We start from the raw sequence: 17,976 nt of genomic DNA on the forward strand, positions 1-17,976 counted from the left end.
GTGCGTCCATATCCCCCTCCGAGGAGCCGCCAGCGAGGTGGTCGGGCGGGAGCAAGCGCCCGCTCGGTCGACTTCCCCTACAACGAGGTGGAAGGCAACCAAGGGGGGGGGGGAGCTGGGCCGGCTGGTCCGGGTGGGCCGAGGTCCACTGGGACAGGGGCTTCCTTTTTTATTTCTTTTTTTAGTTTTAGTTTTTATTTTTTTAATACTTTTCTGTTTCTATTTCTTTTTTAAAACAAAATAGCTTTATAAAATACAAAACTTGAACCTAAATTATTATTACAAATTAGGGTACTTCCACAATTGGTTTGGTAGTTAAATAAATTAGTTTAGTTTTCTTATAAATTAAAAAGCATTTAAACAATTGCTTTAGCCACTTTTTTAAATAGTTAAGGGCATTTAAATACTTTACAAAAATGTTGGTTCACGACCAATATTAACAAATGAATATTTGCCACATGATGAACATTTTATTTTTCATGTTTGAGAAATTTTGAATTTCACTCATAATTTGAATTTGATTTTTCATCAAGTGATAATTAGCTCGGTAAGCATGGTGACCTAGCATCATTAGGGTGAGGTTACCGTAGCATGACACTGGGGGTGTTATACGCACCCACCTGGCTTGGAGGACGAGCAAAGTGGTGCGTTGGCCCTAGGAGGAGGGAGGCCCTCCTCCAAATTGTGACCTCCCCTAGCTACTATATATAGATGGGAGGGACAACCCTCCAAATGATAAGATTTGTTGGTTGCGCCCTCCCCCTCTATCTACATTTTTATGCCATTAGGCTGCTCCACGTCCTTCGATTGTTCTTTGTCTTGGACAACATAACACTGCTAAACTGTTGACGCGGAACATGTGGATATCGCAGAGGGATCGTACATTCGACCCAAGAGATTTCTCCACTTCAATCATGGATGGAACTGAGAAATTATTCTTCAGTTTTATGCAACACTGTATGTTTCTGGAGATAGGAAGGACTAGAGCATGTGGAAATATTAATGGTTGACTGGAACTGATAAAATCACATGTAGTGCTGAAGATTTCTCGAGGAGCTGAACTTTCCCCGATATGATATTGATGAAAATAGGGAACATAGGTTGCATTTCTGGGATGTGACTGATGCACAACTCCATGTGGTCATGGATCCTACAAAGGTTGGTGATGCCTATTCTAATGATCAAGATCTAATAATTTGACATATAAGAATCAGGTTATCTTTCACATCATCTGCAACTCTCGGACACCTGTCGACATGCCTTCAAAGGTTGAAAGAATTGTGCAGAACACACTCTACGCCATCTCCCTTGGGCATACAATTGATCTTGAAGATATATTTCTTCAAAATCTTGATGTTGTTGCTACAGAATATGCAAAGGATCTAAATATCTATGCTCCTTGGATTCAATATGCCATCCAACAATTCCAAGACAAAGAGTACTTGTGTCGGTTCAACCCGAAATCCTTCATTCCCCATGTATGCGATACTCTTCAGATTATCAAGGAAAATGACAAAGGAAAAAACACCTATTGTGCTTGAACAAGTTGCACCTGCTCAAGCACCAAAGATTAAGTGGACAATTGTTGAGATTTCTCATGATGAAAATCCCTCTCTGCATGAGATTTGTCCTCGGACACAACAATCACTTGAAAGGCATATCAAACTGATGGAAAAGAAATTTTTCGTCTGGCAATTGAGCAGAATTATGTTCATAACACTCAAGGGATCACAGACACCGTGATACTCCAGTTTTACACCAGAGATCTCATGATGAAATTTTTCGTCTGGCGAAGGAGGAGAAGAAGAAGCGCTCTTGGTTACTTCTTCAAAAGTTTTACACCAGAGATCAACTCAAAGCCAAGAGCATTGAAAAGACGTATAACTGCCTTGATGCTTTTGAGACTGATCACAGACACCGTGATACTCCAGTTCTTCCAGCCAAATCTTCCTAAACAGATTTTTTATTTCTCAAGCCTGATTCGTGCTTGACCGCGAATCAGATGTGACCTTACCAGAGTTCCAGGACGACCTAACCAATGCCACTGAATATTTACCTACCAACCTGTCTACTCATGTTGCTCCTGAATATCAAGCTGGAGGAAGTTTAGCTGCTGCTGGCACAACTTCTTCAATGGGCAACATCTTTGGCAAGAGCTAGATCTCCTTCTTCGAGCGGCTCTAGTTCTTCCTCATCTTCCTCGGACAAATAGTTCCTCATGCTCTTCTCGTTCCTTTTTCCACTTGTTGACAAAAAGGGGGAGATGACATCGAGAGGTAGATGTGCGGGTTTATTTGCCAAGGCTGGGTCGTTCGCCATTTGGTTCTTCTTCTAAACATTTGCTTCTTTCATCGTCAACTAGTTTAAATTTTCGACTGTGTGAACTTTAAAGTACTGCATGCGGTACTAGTTAAAACTCTAGTTATAATGTTAAATAACCCCCTTCTGTAATATCGCTATTGTATCTATTTTGCAGGAGGAAATACTGTCGGAGTTTATGAATCTGTGAAATATCTTGCTCATAATTCGCCGTTGTAATGTTTCTCAAAAATATGTTTCGTAGGAGAAATTTGTATCAGAAATCACTCTAAAATCTTGCATGAACTCATGTGACAAAATTACATTGAATTCCCATCACATTTTCTGTGGAAACTTTGTTTTGCAGGAATCATTTTCATCAAAGTTCACTGGGTGCACTGAAATGCTCCTTACTAAGATACTCTTTCTCGATGCAACGCATCATCTTCGAAGATATAAATATTCGTCCATTGTCTTACTCTAACACATGCAGGGTATTGAACTTCAAATCTTTCAGGAGCTGCATACATTTAGAGGGAGCGTATTTTATCTTCGATTTTATTTCCGCACGTTATCGATTGCATTTTAATCCACTCATCATTGATTATCTGTTTTGTCAACAATCATCCAAAAGGGGGGAGATTGTTGGTGCAATGTGTTGCCCCCTTGTGTTTTGGAGATTGTTGTCAGAAACAGTATGGGATTGATTTTATTTGCTAGTGCATACAGAGAGAAATATTCCCTGTCGTATTGAGAATAATGTTACTTTTGAATAGAAATTTGAGATGAACTTCACCAAGAAGTATCTATGCAGCGAAAAAGATAGAGAGGTTCAAAACCAACTATGGTCTATTGGTCCATAGGGTTAAACCCTCCCTGGAAGACTATGTAACTAATTTTGTCAACACTATTGTCTAAAAAACTGTAACTATTATTGTTAATTGCCCTCTCATCCCTATCATATCTAATCCAATAACTCCCATGTTGGGGTGGATGGATGATAGCTAGTTAGGAGGGTATTATGCATGATTATATAAACCCTTGTACTACTACTATTAATATACACAAATAGGAGCCTTTCCTATTGTCTTAATCTTTCAAAAAAATGTCCATGTCATCAATACCCCCATATGCTAATTATTGTTCATATTCATGATGGGACTTGATTTTAAATGATAAAGAATCAATCAAAGTGTTGACATGTGTTACTAAAGAGAAAGATGCAAAGCAATCAATTGTGTCAAATCTGAAGAAAAGAAGTTGAGGGTGGACAAGATCAAGAAAAGTTTGCCATTGCTTGAAGCTGAATCATGATTGAGGCATCCCCTCAACTTATCGAGCTGGCAAAATAAGAACATGCAAAGCCTCAATGCTTAAGAGTTAAAAAGACAACATGGCATGGGTCCCCAAAGGAAGTGCTCAAAATAGAAATGATGTTCAAGCTTCTATTACGAGAGGTGCAACAAAGGTGACGAAAGAGAAGAATGAATCTAGTAAGCGATTAAGCCAAGGGTTTGCATCTACCCAACCAAATCTTTGGTTGGCAAATCATTCATATTCTTCAACCATGCCATTGATGCCTTTGCCATGGAATTCTTCTCAGGGATGGTTGGTTATTGATAACCCACAAGTATAGGGGATCTCGATAGTTTTCGAGGGTAGAGTATTCAACCCAAATTTATTGATTCGACACAAGGGGAGCCAAAGAATATTCTCAAGTATTAACAGTTGAGTTGTCAATTCAACCGCACTTGAAAGACTTAATATCTGCAACAAGGTATTTAGTGGCAAAGTAATATAGAAGTAACGGTAACGGTGGCAAAAGTAACAGTATTGGTTTTGTAGTGATTGTAACAGTGGCAACGAAAAAGTAACTAAGCATAGATCAATATATGAAAAGATCGTAGGCATTGGATCAGTGATGAATAATTATGTCGGATGCGATTCCTCATGTAATAGTTATAACATAGGGTGACATAGAACTAGCTCCAGTTCATCAATGTAATGTAGGCATGTATTCCGAATATAGTCATACGTGCTTATGGAAAAGAACTTGCATGGAATCTTTTGTCCTACCCTCCCGTGACAGCGGGGTCCTATCGAAAACTAAGGGATATTAATGCCTCCTTTTAATAGAGTATCAGAACAAAGCATTAACACTTAGTGAATACATGAACTCCTCAAACTACGATCATCACCGGGAGTGGTCCCGATTATTGTCACTTCGGGGTTACCGGATCACAACACATAGTAGGTGACTATTGACTTGCAAAATAGGATCGAGTGCTCACATATATTCATGGAAACATAATAGGTTTAGATCTAAAATCATGGCACTCGGGCCCTAGTGACAAGCATTAAGCATAGCAAAGTCATAGCAACATCAATCTCAGAACATAATGGATACTAGGGATCAAAACCTAACAAAACTAACTCGACTACATGATAAATCTCATCCAACTCATCACCGTCCAGCAAGCCTATAATGGAATTACTCACGCATGGCGGTGAGCATCATGAAATTGGTGATGGAGGAAGGTTGATGATGACCATGGCGACGGATTCCCCTCTCCGGAGCCCCGAACGGACTCTAGATCAGCCCTCCCGAGAGAGATTAGGGCTTGGCGGTGGCTCCGTATCGTAAAACACGATGAATCCTCCTCTCTGTTTTTTCTCCGAACGTGAATATATAGAGTTGGAGTTGAGGTCGGTGGAGCCTCAGGGGGCCCACGAGATAGGGGGTGCGCCCCCACCCTCGTGGATAGGGTGTGGGTCCCCTGACGTTGATTCTTTCGCTAGTATTTTTTATATATTCCAAAAATATTCTTCGTGAAGTTTCAGGTCATTTCAAGAACTTTTATTTCTGCACAAAAATAACACCATGGCAATTCTGCTAAAAATATCGTCAGTCCGGGTTATCTCCATTCAAATCATGCATGTTAGAGTCCAAAACAATGTCAAAAGTGTTTGGAAAAGTAGATACGATGGAGACGTATCAACTCCCCCAAGCTTAAACCTTTGCTTGTCCTCAAGCAATTCATTTGACAAACTGAAAGTGATAAAGAAAGACTTTTACAAACTCTGTTTGATCTTGTTGTTGTAAATATGTAAAGCCAACATTCAAGTTTTCAGCAAAGATTATGAACTAACCATATTCACAATAACTTTAGGCCTCATGTTTACTCATATCAATGACATAATCAACTAGCGAGCAATAATAGTGAATCTCGGATGACAACACTTTATCAAAACAATCATAATATGATATAACAAGATGGTATCTCCCTAGCCCTTTTTGAGACCGCAAAGCACAAATGCATAGCACCTTTGAAGATCAAGGACTGACTAAACATTGTAATTCATGGTAAAAGAGATCCAGTCACAATCATACTCAATGTAAACTAATAGTAATGCATGCAAATGACAGCGGTGCTCTCCAACTGGTGCTCTTTAATTAGAGGATGATGACTCAACATAAAATTAAATAGATAGGCCCTTCGCAGAGGGAAGCAGAGATTTGTAGAGGTGCCAGAGCTCGATTTTGAAATAGAGATAAATAATATTTTGAGTGGTATACTTTCATTGTCAACATAACAACCGAGAGATCTCGATATCTTCCATGCTACACACATTATAGGCGGTTCCCAAACAGAATGGTAAAGTTTATACTCCCCCTACCACCAACAAACATCAATCCATGGATTGCCCGAAACAACGGGTCCCTCCAACTATCAACAATCCTGGGGGAGTTTTGTTTGCAATTATTTTAATTTAAGCATGGGACTGGCCATCCTGGTTACCAGCCATTTTCTTGTGAGTGAGGAGCGGAGTCCACTCCTCTTGAGAATAACCCGCCTAGCATGGAAGATATAGACAACCCTAGTTGATACATGAGCTATTCGAGCATACAAAATGGAATTTCATTCGAAGGTTTAGAGTGTGGCACATACAAATTTACTTGGAACGGCAAGTAGATACCGCATATAGGAAGGTATGGTGACTCATATGGAATAACTTTTGGGGTTTATGGAAGTGGATGCACAAGCAGTATTTGTCGGTGTTCTGGGAACAGGGGTCCCTAGACTTGCCTGCCTGCGGCCTGCGGCGTGGCTCAAGTGGGGGCCCAGCGTGGCCCATCTTCATCAGCTCAAGCTCAAGACCCTCGCGAGGGGCTAAGCCTCGCGGGGCGGACGACCGGAAGCTTCCTCAGAGGCAGCCTCATCAGGCAGGCTCGCGAGGAGGCAGAGAGATCAAGGCAGGGGTGCCTCACGAGGAGCCCGTGACGCAAGCCATGACGATCGAGACCAGGTGGGCGCCAGGCGGGCGCCGACCTGCGCAGTGTCCTTGTTTCCCCTTTGGTGCAAAGGGGGCAAGCACAGGCCAAGGCACCGGGTAAAGGTTACCATTCCGGTGCAACGAGACTAAGACCAACAGAGCGGCAGGACGGAGGTCACCGTGGAGCCCAAGACGGCGTCATCACTAGTGCTTTTGGCAGCCGAAGACCACCTTTGGTCAGGATAACTTGTACTAGATGTTCCCCTTTAAAATGGCCAATTGTTGGCGCCCTTCCTGCTCATTATTTGGGGAGAGGCCCAAGGCCTCTATAAATAGAGCTAGCCACCACAGAGTAGGGAGAACAAGAAGGAGGGACCGAAAAGAGAGATAGAGAGAGGCGATTGAACTCACCCAAGCAGTTCATCGCACCAGCTCAAGAACACCTCTCGCGAGGCTGTTCTCCCCTTGTACTGTTCATCATCAGCCCCTGAGGCAATCCACCATACCACACACTGGATAAGGTATTACACCACAACGGTGGCCCGAACCAGTATAAACCTTGTGTCCCTTGTGTTGTTTGTTGTTTCTAGCTAGATCACGCGAGGAGATTGGACGTAGATCAGTAGGGGATAGATCTCCGCGCGCACCCTAGTGTTCAAACCTTAAGGGTCTGCCGGAACCAGAAATCTGACATTTGGCGCGCCAGGTAGGGGTGCACCGGAATCTTTCTTCCGTTGTTCGCATACGATCTTCCGTCGTGTTCATGGCTGACGCCCGCCGGGCTCGCGCCGAGCGCCGGGCTGCTCTCGCCACCCGCGTCGCCCAGACGGCACCCGTCGGCGGACGCCCTCGTCATTCCCCGTCACCTGCTGCCAACGCCGCCATCGGCCCGGCGGGGAACGAGCAGCAGGCCTCGTCCCAGCATCCTTCGGTGCGGCGAGAGGGCCGCACCACCACACCATCGCTGACTCCAGCCGCTTCATCGTCCCACGCCCATCGCGCCCCCACGGACGCGCACGCCGTGGTGCTCCTGGCAAGAGAGCTCTTGCACGACCGCCCCGTCGACGACCTCTACGAGGACTAGCTTGCCCGCATCACCAAGCTCGTCAACACCGTAGGGGGCTCCCCCTTGCCGTCCCTCTCGCTGCCTCGCCCTCCATTCCGCGCGGGAGGCGGGGATCAGGAGGCGCCTCCACCACCTCCTCCCCAAGAAGGTGCCCTGGCTCCAAGGCACGCAGCCCCGGGGCGAGACCCTCCGCATCCGACACCTGCATAGCAAGAAAGGAGCTGCCAAGAGATCCCTCGTCCCCAAGAAGGTGCTCGCGCGCTTCCAACGCCGGCGCGCCAAAATCGCGTCCCTGCACCTCCATGCCAAGACCCCGCGCTGCTCCAAGCGGCGGCGCACGGTAATCCCCAGGAGCAAGCCCAGCACCAGCAAAAGGCACCGGTGGCCACAGCAGGCTGTCGCTCCCTCACCCCTGAGCTACGCGGCGTTGCATGGCCAGGCAAATTCAAGCCTGACCTGCTCTCTCGCTACGATGGCACGGAGGACCCCGCGGAGTTCCTACAGCTCTACGAGCTATGCATTGAAGCCGCCAACGGAGACGAAAGGGTCATGGCGAACTGGTTTCCCATGGCGCTCAAGGACGGGGCCCGCACCTGGCTCCTGAACCTGGCTCCTGGCACAATCTCCTCCTGGGACGAGATGCGCACTCGCTTCATCGCCAACTTCCAGGGCACTCATGACCGGCCCCCGGCCGTGAGCGATCTGCGCCGCATTAAGCAGCAGCAAGGGGAAACCCTACAGAAATACATCTAGCGCTTCAACAACGCTCGCCTCAAGATCCCCAAGGTGACTGAAGAAGCCATCATCTCGGCCTTCTCCGATGGCATACGCAACATCAAGATGAAGGAGGAGCTAGCAATCCATGAAGACATGTGCACATCCCTGGAGCTGTTCAACTTGGCGACCAAGTGCGCCAGGGCTGAGGAAGGGTGCCTTTCCCTCCTCGAACTCCTGGCTGCCGACCCAGGACAGAAGAAACCCAAGGCCAAGGACGTGAAGCGCAAGGGGGCTGCCGTGCTTGCAGCGGAACCGGATGTTGGGTTTCGTAGTAATTTCAAAAAATTTCCTACGCACATGCAAGATCATGTGATGCATAGCAACGAGAGGGGAGAGTGTTGTCTACGTACCCACGCAGACCGACTGCAGAAGCGTTGACACAACATAGAGGAAGTAGTTGTACGTCTTCACGATCCAACCGATCAAGCACCGAAACTACGGCACCTCCGAGTTCGAGCACACGTTCAGCTCGATGACGATCCCCGGACTCCGATCCAGCAAAGTGTCAGGGAAGAGTTCTGTCAGCACGACGATGTGGTGACGATCTTGATGTACTATAGCAGCAGGGCTTCGCCTAAACTCCGCTACAGTATTATCGAGGACTATGGTGGCTGGGGGCACCGCACACGGCTAAGGAATAGATCACGTGGATCAACTTGTGTGTTTCTGGGGTGCCTCTGCCTCATTATATAAAGGAGCCAAGGGGGAGGGGGGCGCCGGCCAGGAGGAGGGCGCAGGAGGAGTCCTACTCCTTCCGGGAGTAGGACCCCCCCAATCATAGTTGGACTAGGATTCCCCGAGGGGGAAAGAGAGAGAGGGGGGCCGGCCACCTCTCCTAGTCCTAATAGGATTAGGGGAGGGGGGAGGCGCGCGGCCACCTTGGGCTGCCCCTTTCTCCTTTCCACTAAGGCCCATGAAGGCCCATATGGCTCCCGGGGGGTTCCGGTAACCTCCCGGTACTCCGGTAAAATCCCGATTTCACCCGGAACACTTCCGATATCCAAACATAGGCTTCCAATATATCAATCTTTATGTCTCGACCATTTCGAGACTCCTCGTCATGTCTGTGATCACATCTGGGACTCCAAACAACCTTCGGTACATCAAAATGCATAAACTCATAATATAACTGTCATCGTAACCTTAAGCGTGCGGACCCTACGGGTTCGAGAACAATGTAGACATGACCGAGACACGTCTCCGGTCAATAAACAATAGCGGGACCTGGATGCCCATATTGGCTCCTACATATTCTACGAAGATCTTTATCGGTCAGACCGCATAACAACATACGTTGTTCCCTTTGTCATCGATATGTTACTTGCCCGAGATTCGATCGTCGGTATCCAATACCTAGCTCAATCTCGTTACCGGAAAGTCTCTTTACTCGTTCCGTAATACATCATCTCACAACTAACATATTAGTTGTAATGCTTGCAAGGCTTATGTGATGTGCATTACCGAGAGGGCCCAGAGATACCTCTCCGACAATCGGAGTGACAAATCCTAATCTCGAAATACGCCAACCCAACATCTACCATTGGAGACACCTGTAGAGCTCCTTTATAAACACCCATTTACGTTGTGACGTTTGGTAGCACACAAAGTGTTCCTCCAGTAAACGGGAGTTGCATAATCTCATAGTCATAGGAACATGTATAAGTCATGAAGAAAAGCAATAGCAACATACTAAACGATCGGGTGCTAAGCTAATGGAATGGGTCATGTCAATCAGATCATTCAACTAATGATGTGACCTCGTTAATCAAATAACAACACTTTGTTCATGGTCAGGAAACATAACCATCTTTGATTAACGAGCTAGTCAAGTAGAGGCATACTAGTGACACTAAGTTTGTCTATGTATTCACACATGTATTATGTTTCCGGTTAATACAATTCTAGCATGAATAATAAACATTTATCATGATATAAGGAAATAAATAATAACTTTATTATTGCCTCTAGGGCATATTTCCTTCAGTCTCCCACTTGCACTAGAGTCAATAATCTAGATTACACTGTAATGGTTCTAACACCCATGGAGCTTTGGTGCTGATCATGTTTTGCTCGTGGAAGAGGCTTAGTCAACGGGTCTGCAACATTCAGATCCGTATGTATCTTGCAAATCTCTATGTCTCCCACCTGGACTAGATCCTGGATGGAATTGAAGCGTCTCTTGATGTGTTTGGTCCTTTTGTGAAATCTGGATTCCTTTGCCAAGGCAATTGCACCAGTATTGTCACAAAAGATTTTCATTGGACCCGATGCACTAGGTATGACACCTAGATCGGATATGAACTCCTTCATCCAGACTCCTTCGTTCGCTACTTCCGAAGCAGCTATGTACTCCGCTTCACATGTAGATCCCGCTACGACGCTTTGTTTAGAACTGCACCAACTGACAGCTCCACCGTTTAATGTAAACACGTATCCGGTTTGCGATTTAGAATCGTCCGGATCAGTGTCAAAGCTTGCATCAACGTAACCTTTTACGGTTAGCTCTTTGTCACCTCCATATACGAGAAACATATCCTTAGTCCTTTTCAGGTATTTCAGGATGTTCTTGACCGCTGTCCAGTGATCCACTCCTGGATTACTTTGGTACCTCCCTGCTAAACTTATAGCAAGGCACACATCAGGTCTGGTACACAGCATTGCATACATGATAGAGCCTATGGCTGAAGCATAGGGAACATCTTTCATTTTCTCTCTATCTTCTGCAGTGGTCGGGCATTGAGTCTTACTCAACTTCACACCTTGTAACACAGGCAAGAACCCTTTCTTTGCTTGATCCATTTTGAACTTCTTCAAAACTTTGTCAAGGTATGTGCTTTGTGAAAGTCCAATTAAGCGTCTTGATCTATCTCTATAGATCTTAATGCCTAATATGTAAGCAGCTTCACCGAGGTCTTTCATTGAAAAACTCTTATTCAAGTATCCCTTTATGCTATCCAGAAATTCTATATCATTTCCAATTAGTAATATGTCATCCACATATAATATTAGAAATGCTACAGAGCTCCCACTCACTTTCTTGTAAATACAGGCTTCTCCGAAAGTCTGTAAAAAACCAAATGCTTTGATCACACTATCAAAGCATTTATTCCAACTCCGAGAGGCTTGCACCAGTCCATAAATGGATCGCTGGAGCTTGCACACTTTGTTAGCTCCCTTTGGATCGACAAAACCTTCCGGTTGCATCATATACAACTCTTCTTCCAGAAATCTATTCAGGAATGCAGTTTTGACATCCATCTGCCAAATTTCATAATCATAAAATGCGGCAATCGCTAACATGATTCGGACGGACTTAAGCATCGCTACGGGTGAGAAGGTCTCATCGTAGTCAATCCCCGCCGAAAACCTTTCGCAACAAGTCGAGCTTTGTAGATAGTAACATTACCATCAGCGTCAGTCTTCTTCTTGAAGATCCATTTATTCTCAATTGCTTGCCAATCATCGGGAAAGTCAACCAAAGTCCATACTTTGTTCTCATACATGGATCCCATCTCAGATTTCATGGCTTTAAGCCACTTTGCGGAATCTGGGCTCACCATCGCTTCTTCATAGTTCGTAGGTTCATCATGATCTAGTAGCATGACTTCCAGAATAGGATTACCGTACCACTCTGGTGCGGATCTTACTCTGGTTGATCTACGAGGTTCAGTAGTATCTTGATCTGAAGTTTCATGATCATTATCATTAGCTTCCTCACTAACTGGTGTAGGTGTCACTAAAACAATTTTCTGTGACGTACTACTTTCCAGTAAGGGAGCAGGTACAGTTACCTCGTCAAGTTCTACTTTCCTCCCACTCACTTCTTTCGAGAGAAACTCCTTCTCTAGAAAGGATCCATTCTTAGCAACTAATGTCTTGCCTTCGGATCTGTGATAGAAGGTGTACCCAATAGTCTCCTTTGGGTATCCTATGAAGACACATTTCTCCAATTTGGGTTCGAGCTTATCAGGTTGAAGCTTTTTCACATAAGCATCGCAGCCCCAAACTTTAAGAAACGACAACTTTGGTTTCTTGCCAAACCATAGTTCATAAGGCGTCGTCTCAACGGATTTTGATGGTGCCCTATTTAACGTGAATGCGGCCGTCTCTAAAGCATAACCCCAAAACGATAGCGGTAAATCTGTAAGAGACATCATAGATCGCACCATATCTAGTAAAGTACGATTACAACATTTGGACACACCATTATGCTGTGGTGTTCCGGGTGGCGTGAGTTGCGAAACTATTCCACAGTTTTTCAAATGTACACCAAACTCGTAACTCAAATATTCTCCTCCACGATCAGATCGTAGAAACTTTATTTTCTTGTTACGATGATTTTCAACTTCACTCTGAAATTCTTTGAAGTTTTCAAATGTTTCAGACTTATGTTTCATTAAGTAGATATACCCATATCTGCTTAAATCATCTGTGAAGGTGAGAAAATAACGATATCCGCCACGAGCCTCAATATTCATCGGACCACATACATCGGTAGGTATGATTTCCAACAAATCTGTTGCTCTCTCCATAGTACCGGAGAACGGTATTTTAGTCATCTTGCCCATGAGGCACGGTTCGCAAGTACCAAGTGATTCATAATCAAGTGGTTCCAAAAGTCCATCAGTATGGAGTTTCTTCATGCGCTTTACACCGATATGACCTAAACGACAGTGCCACAAATAAGTTGCACTTTCATTATCAACTCTGCATCTTTTGGCTTCAACATTATGAATATGTGTATTACTACTATCGAGATTCAATAAGAATAGACCACTCTTCAAGGGTGCATGACCATAAAAGATATTACTCATATAAATAGAACAACCATTATTCTCTGATTTAAATGAATAACCGTCTCGCATTAAACAAGATCCATATATAATGTTCATGCTCAACGCTGGCACCAAATAACAATTATTTAGGTCTAATACTAATCTCGAAGGTAGATGTAGAGGCAGCGTGCCGACCGCGATCACATCGACTTTTGGAACCGTTTCCCACGCGCATCGTCACCTCGTCCTTTGCCAGTGTTCGCTTAATCCGTAGTCCCTGTTTAGAGTTGCAAATATTAGCAACAGAACCAGTATCAAATACCCAGGTGCTACTGCGAGCTCTAGTAAGGTACACATCAATAACACATATATCACATATACCTTTGTTCACCTTGCCATCCTTCTTATCCGCCAAATACTTGGGGCAGTTCCGCTTCCAGTGACCAGTCTGCTTGCAGTAGAAGCACTCAGTTTCAGGCTTAGGTCCAGACTTGGGTTTCTTCTCCTGAGCAGCAACTTGCTTGCTGTTCTTCTTGAAGTTCCCCTTCTTCTTCCCTTTGCCCTTTTTCTTAAAACTAGTGGTCTTGTTAACCATCAACACTTGATGCTCCTTCTTGATTTCTACCTCCGCAGCTTTCAGCATTGCGAAGAGCTCGGGAATAGTCTTGTTCATCCCTTGCATATTATAGTTCATCACGAAGCTCGTGTAGCTTGGTGGCAGTGATTGGAGAATTCTGTCAATGACGCAATCATCCGGAAGATTAACTCCCAATTGAATCAAGTGATTATTATACCCAGACATTTTGAGTATATGTTCACTGACAGAACTGTTCTCCTCCATCTTGCAGCTATAGAACTTATTGGAGACTTCATATCTCTCAATCCGGGCATTTGCTTGAAATATTAACTTCAACTCCTAGAACATCTCATATGCTCCATGACGTTCAAAACGTCGTTGAAGTCCCGATTCTAAGCCGTAAAGAATGGCACACTGAACTATCGAGTAGTCATCAGCTTTGCTCTGCCAGACGTTCATAACATCCGGCGTTGCTCCTGCAGCAGGCCTGGCACCCAGCGGTGCTTCCAGGACGTAATTCTTCTGTGCAGCAATGAGGATAATTCTCAAGTTACGAACCCAGTCCGTATAATTGCTACCATCATCTTTCAACTTTGCTTTCTCAAGGAACGCATTAAAATTCAACGGAACAACAGCACGAGCCATCTATCTACAATCAACATAAACAAGCAAGATACTATCAGGTACTAAGTTCATGATAAGTTTAAGTTCAATTAATCAAATTACTTAAGAACTCCCACTTAGATAGACATCCCTCTAATCCTCTAAGTGATCACGTGATCCAAATCAACTAAACCATAACCGATCATCACGTGAGATGGAGTAGTTTTCAATGGTGAACATCGTTATGTTGATCATATCTACTATATGATTCACGCTCGACCTTTCGGTCTCCGTGTTCCGAGGCCATATCTGCATATGCTAGGCTCGTCAAGTTTAACCTGAGTATTCTGCGTGTGCAAAACTGGCTTGCACCCGTTGTAGATGGACGTAGAGCTTATCACACCCGATCATCACGTGGTGTCTGGGCACGACGGACTTTGGCAACGGTGCATACTCAGGGAGAACACTTCTTGATAATTTAGTGAGAGATCATCTTATAATGCTACCGTCAATCAAAGCAAGATAAGATGCATAAAAGGATAAACATCACATGCAATCAATATAAGTGATATGATATGGCCATCATCATCTTGTGCTTGTGATCTCCATCTCCGAAGCACCGTCATGATCACCATCGTCACCGGCGCGACACCTTGATCTCCATTGTAGCATCGTTGTCGTCTCGCCAATCTTATGCTTCCACGACTATCACTACCGTTTAGTAATAAAGTAAAGCATTACATCGCGATTGCATTGCATACAATAAAGCGACAACCATATGGCTCCTGCCAGTTGTCGATAACTCGGTTACAAAACATGATCATCTCATACAATAAAATTCAGCATCATGCCTTGACCATATCACATCACAACATGCCCTGCAAAAACAAGTTAGACGTCCTCTACTTTGTTGTTGCAAGTTTTATGTGGCTGCTACGGGCTTAAGCAAGAACCAATCTCACCTACGCATCAAAACCACAACGATAGTTTGTCAAATAGACTCCGTTTTAACCTTCGCAAGGACCGGGCGTAGCCATACTTGGTTCAATTAAAGTTGGAGAGACAGTCGCCCGCAAGCCACCTGTGTGCGAAGCACGTCGGGGGAACCGGTCTCGCATGGGCGTACGCGTAATGTTGGTCCGGGTCGTCTCGTCCAACAATGCCGCCGAACCAAAGTATGACATGCTGGTAGGCAGTATGACTTATATCGCCCACAACTCACTTGTGTTCTACTCGTGCATGTAACATCAACATAAATAACCTAGGCTCGGATACCACTGTTGGGTTTCGTAGTAATTTCAAAAAATTTCCTAGGCACACGCAAGATCATGTGATGCATAGCAATGAGAGGGAAGAGTGTTGTATACGTACCCACGCAGACCGACTGCGGAAGCGTTGACGCAACATAGAGGAAGTAGTTGTACGTCTTCACGATCCAACCGATCAAGCACCGAAACTACGGCACCTCCGAGTTCGAGCACACGTTCATCTCGATGACGATCCCCGGACTCCGATCCAGCAAAGTGTCGGGGAAGAGTTCCGTCAGCACGACGGCATGGTGACGATCTTGATGTACTACAGCAGCAGGGCCTCGCCTAAACTCCGCTACAGTATTATCGAGGACTATGGTGGCTGGGGGCACCGCACACGGCTAAGGAATAGATCACGTGGATCAACTTGTGTGTTTCTGGGGTGCCTCTGCCTCAGTATATAAAGGATCCAAGGGGGAGGGGGGCGCCGGCCAGGAGGAGGGCGCAGGAGGAGTCCTACTCCTTCCGGGAGTAGGACTCCCCCCCAATCCTAGTTGGACTAGGATTCCCCGAGGGGGAAAGAGAGAGAGGGGGGCCGGCCACCTCTCCTAGTCCTAATAGGACTAGGGGAGGGGGGAGGCGTGCGACCACCTTGGGCTGCCCCTTTCTCCTTTCCACTAAGGCCCATGAAGGCCCATATGGCTCCCGGGGGGTTCCGGTAACCTCCCGGTACTCCGGTAAAATCCCGATTTCACCCGGAACACTTCCGATATCCAAACATAGGCTTCCAATATATCAATCTTTATGTCTCGACCATTTCGAGATTCCTCGTCATGTCCGTGATCACATCCGGGACTCCGAACAACCTTCGGTACATCAAAATAAATAAACTCATAATATAACTGTCATCGTAACCTTAAGCGTGCGGACCCTACGGGTTCGAGAACAATGTAGACATGACCGAGACACGTCTCCGGTCAATAAACAATAGCGGGACCTGGATGCCCATATTGGCTGCTACATATTCTACGAAGATCTTTATCGGTCAGACCGCATAACAACATACGTTGTTCCCTTTGTCATCGGTATGTTACTTGCCCGAGATTCGATCGTCGGTATCCAATACCTAGCTCAATCTCGTTACCGGAAAGTCTCTTTACTCGTTCCGTAATACATCATCTCACAACTAACATATTAGTTGTAATGCTTGCAAGGCTTATGTGATGTGCATTACCGAGAGGGCCCAGAGATACCTCTCCGACAATCGGAGTGACAAATCCTAATCTCGAAATACGCCAACCCAACATCTACCATTGGAGACACCTGTAGAGCTCCTTTATAATCACCCATTTACGTTGTGACGTTTGGTGGCACACAAAGTGTTCCTCCGGTAAACGGGAGTTACATAATCTCATAGTCATAGGAACATGTATAAGTCATGAAGAAAAGCAATAGCAACATACTAAACGATCGGGTGCTAAGCTAATGGAATGGGTCATGTCAATCAGATCATTCAACTAATGATGTGACCTCGTTAATCAAATAACAACACTTTGTTCATGGTGAGGAAACATAACCATCTTTGATTAACGAGCTAGTCAAGTAGAGGCATACTAGTGACACTAAGTTTGTCTATGTATTCACACATGTATTATGTTTCCGGTTAATACAATTCTAGCATGAATAATAAACATTTATCATGATATAAGGAAATAAATAATAACTTTATTATTGCCTCTAGGGCATATTTCCTTCACCAGACACCAAGCGAGGCAAAGATCAGCCTGAGTCATCCAAGGGCAACCGATACCGCGTGTACCACGACCTCCACACCCACAACACCAACGAATGTCAAGAGCTCAGGGCCGTGAGAGATGGACGTGTCGGCCGACACCCCGAGCGCAACGACAGGGGCTATGGCCGAGGAGGAGGAAGAGGTGGCGGACGATGGGAAGACCGTGGCCCTCGCCAAGGGTGGCGTGACCGACCTCGCGAGGATCGCTGGCAGGACCAGCCTCGCGAGGGAGGCTGGGGAGATCAGCCTCGTGAGGATCGCCCATACGGCAACACCAGCCTTCCTCCTCTGCCGCCACCGCCAAGGAGGAATGAAGACCAACATCAAGACGAGGGGGCTGGGGGCTTTCAGGAGCCGCGTGCAATCGCTTGCATCTTGGGTGGCGCGCAGGCCCCAGCCTCACAGCGCATCTTCAAGCAGTTTGCTCGCGAGGTGAATGCAGTCCTCCCCAAGCTTGAGGCCGCGCGCCCTCTCAGGTGGTCTGCGTGCGCTATCATGTTCAGCTCAGCGGATCAGCTCAAGTGCGCGGCAACGGCCGGAGTCCTCCTGATGCTTTGCTC

Source organism: Triticum dicoccoides, chromosome 1A (assembly GCF_002162155.2).
Source record: "Triticum dicoccoides isolate Atlit2015 ecotype Zavitan chromosome 1A, WEW_v2.0, whole genome shotgun sequence".
NCBI classification, from domain to species: domain Eukaryota; kingdom Viridiplantae; phylum Streptophyta; class Magnoliopsida; order Poales; family Poaceae; genus Triticum; species Triticum dicoccoides.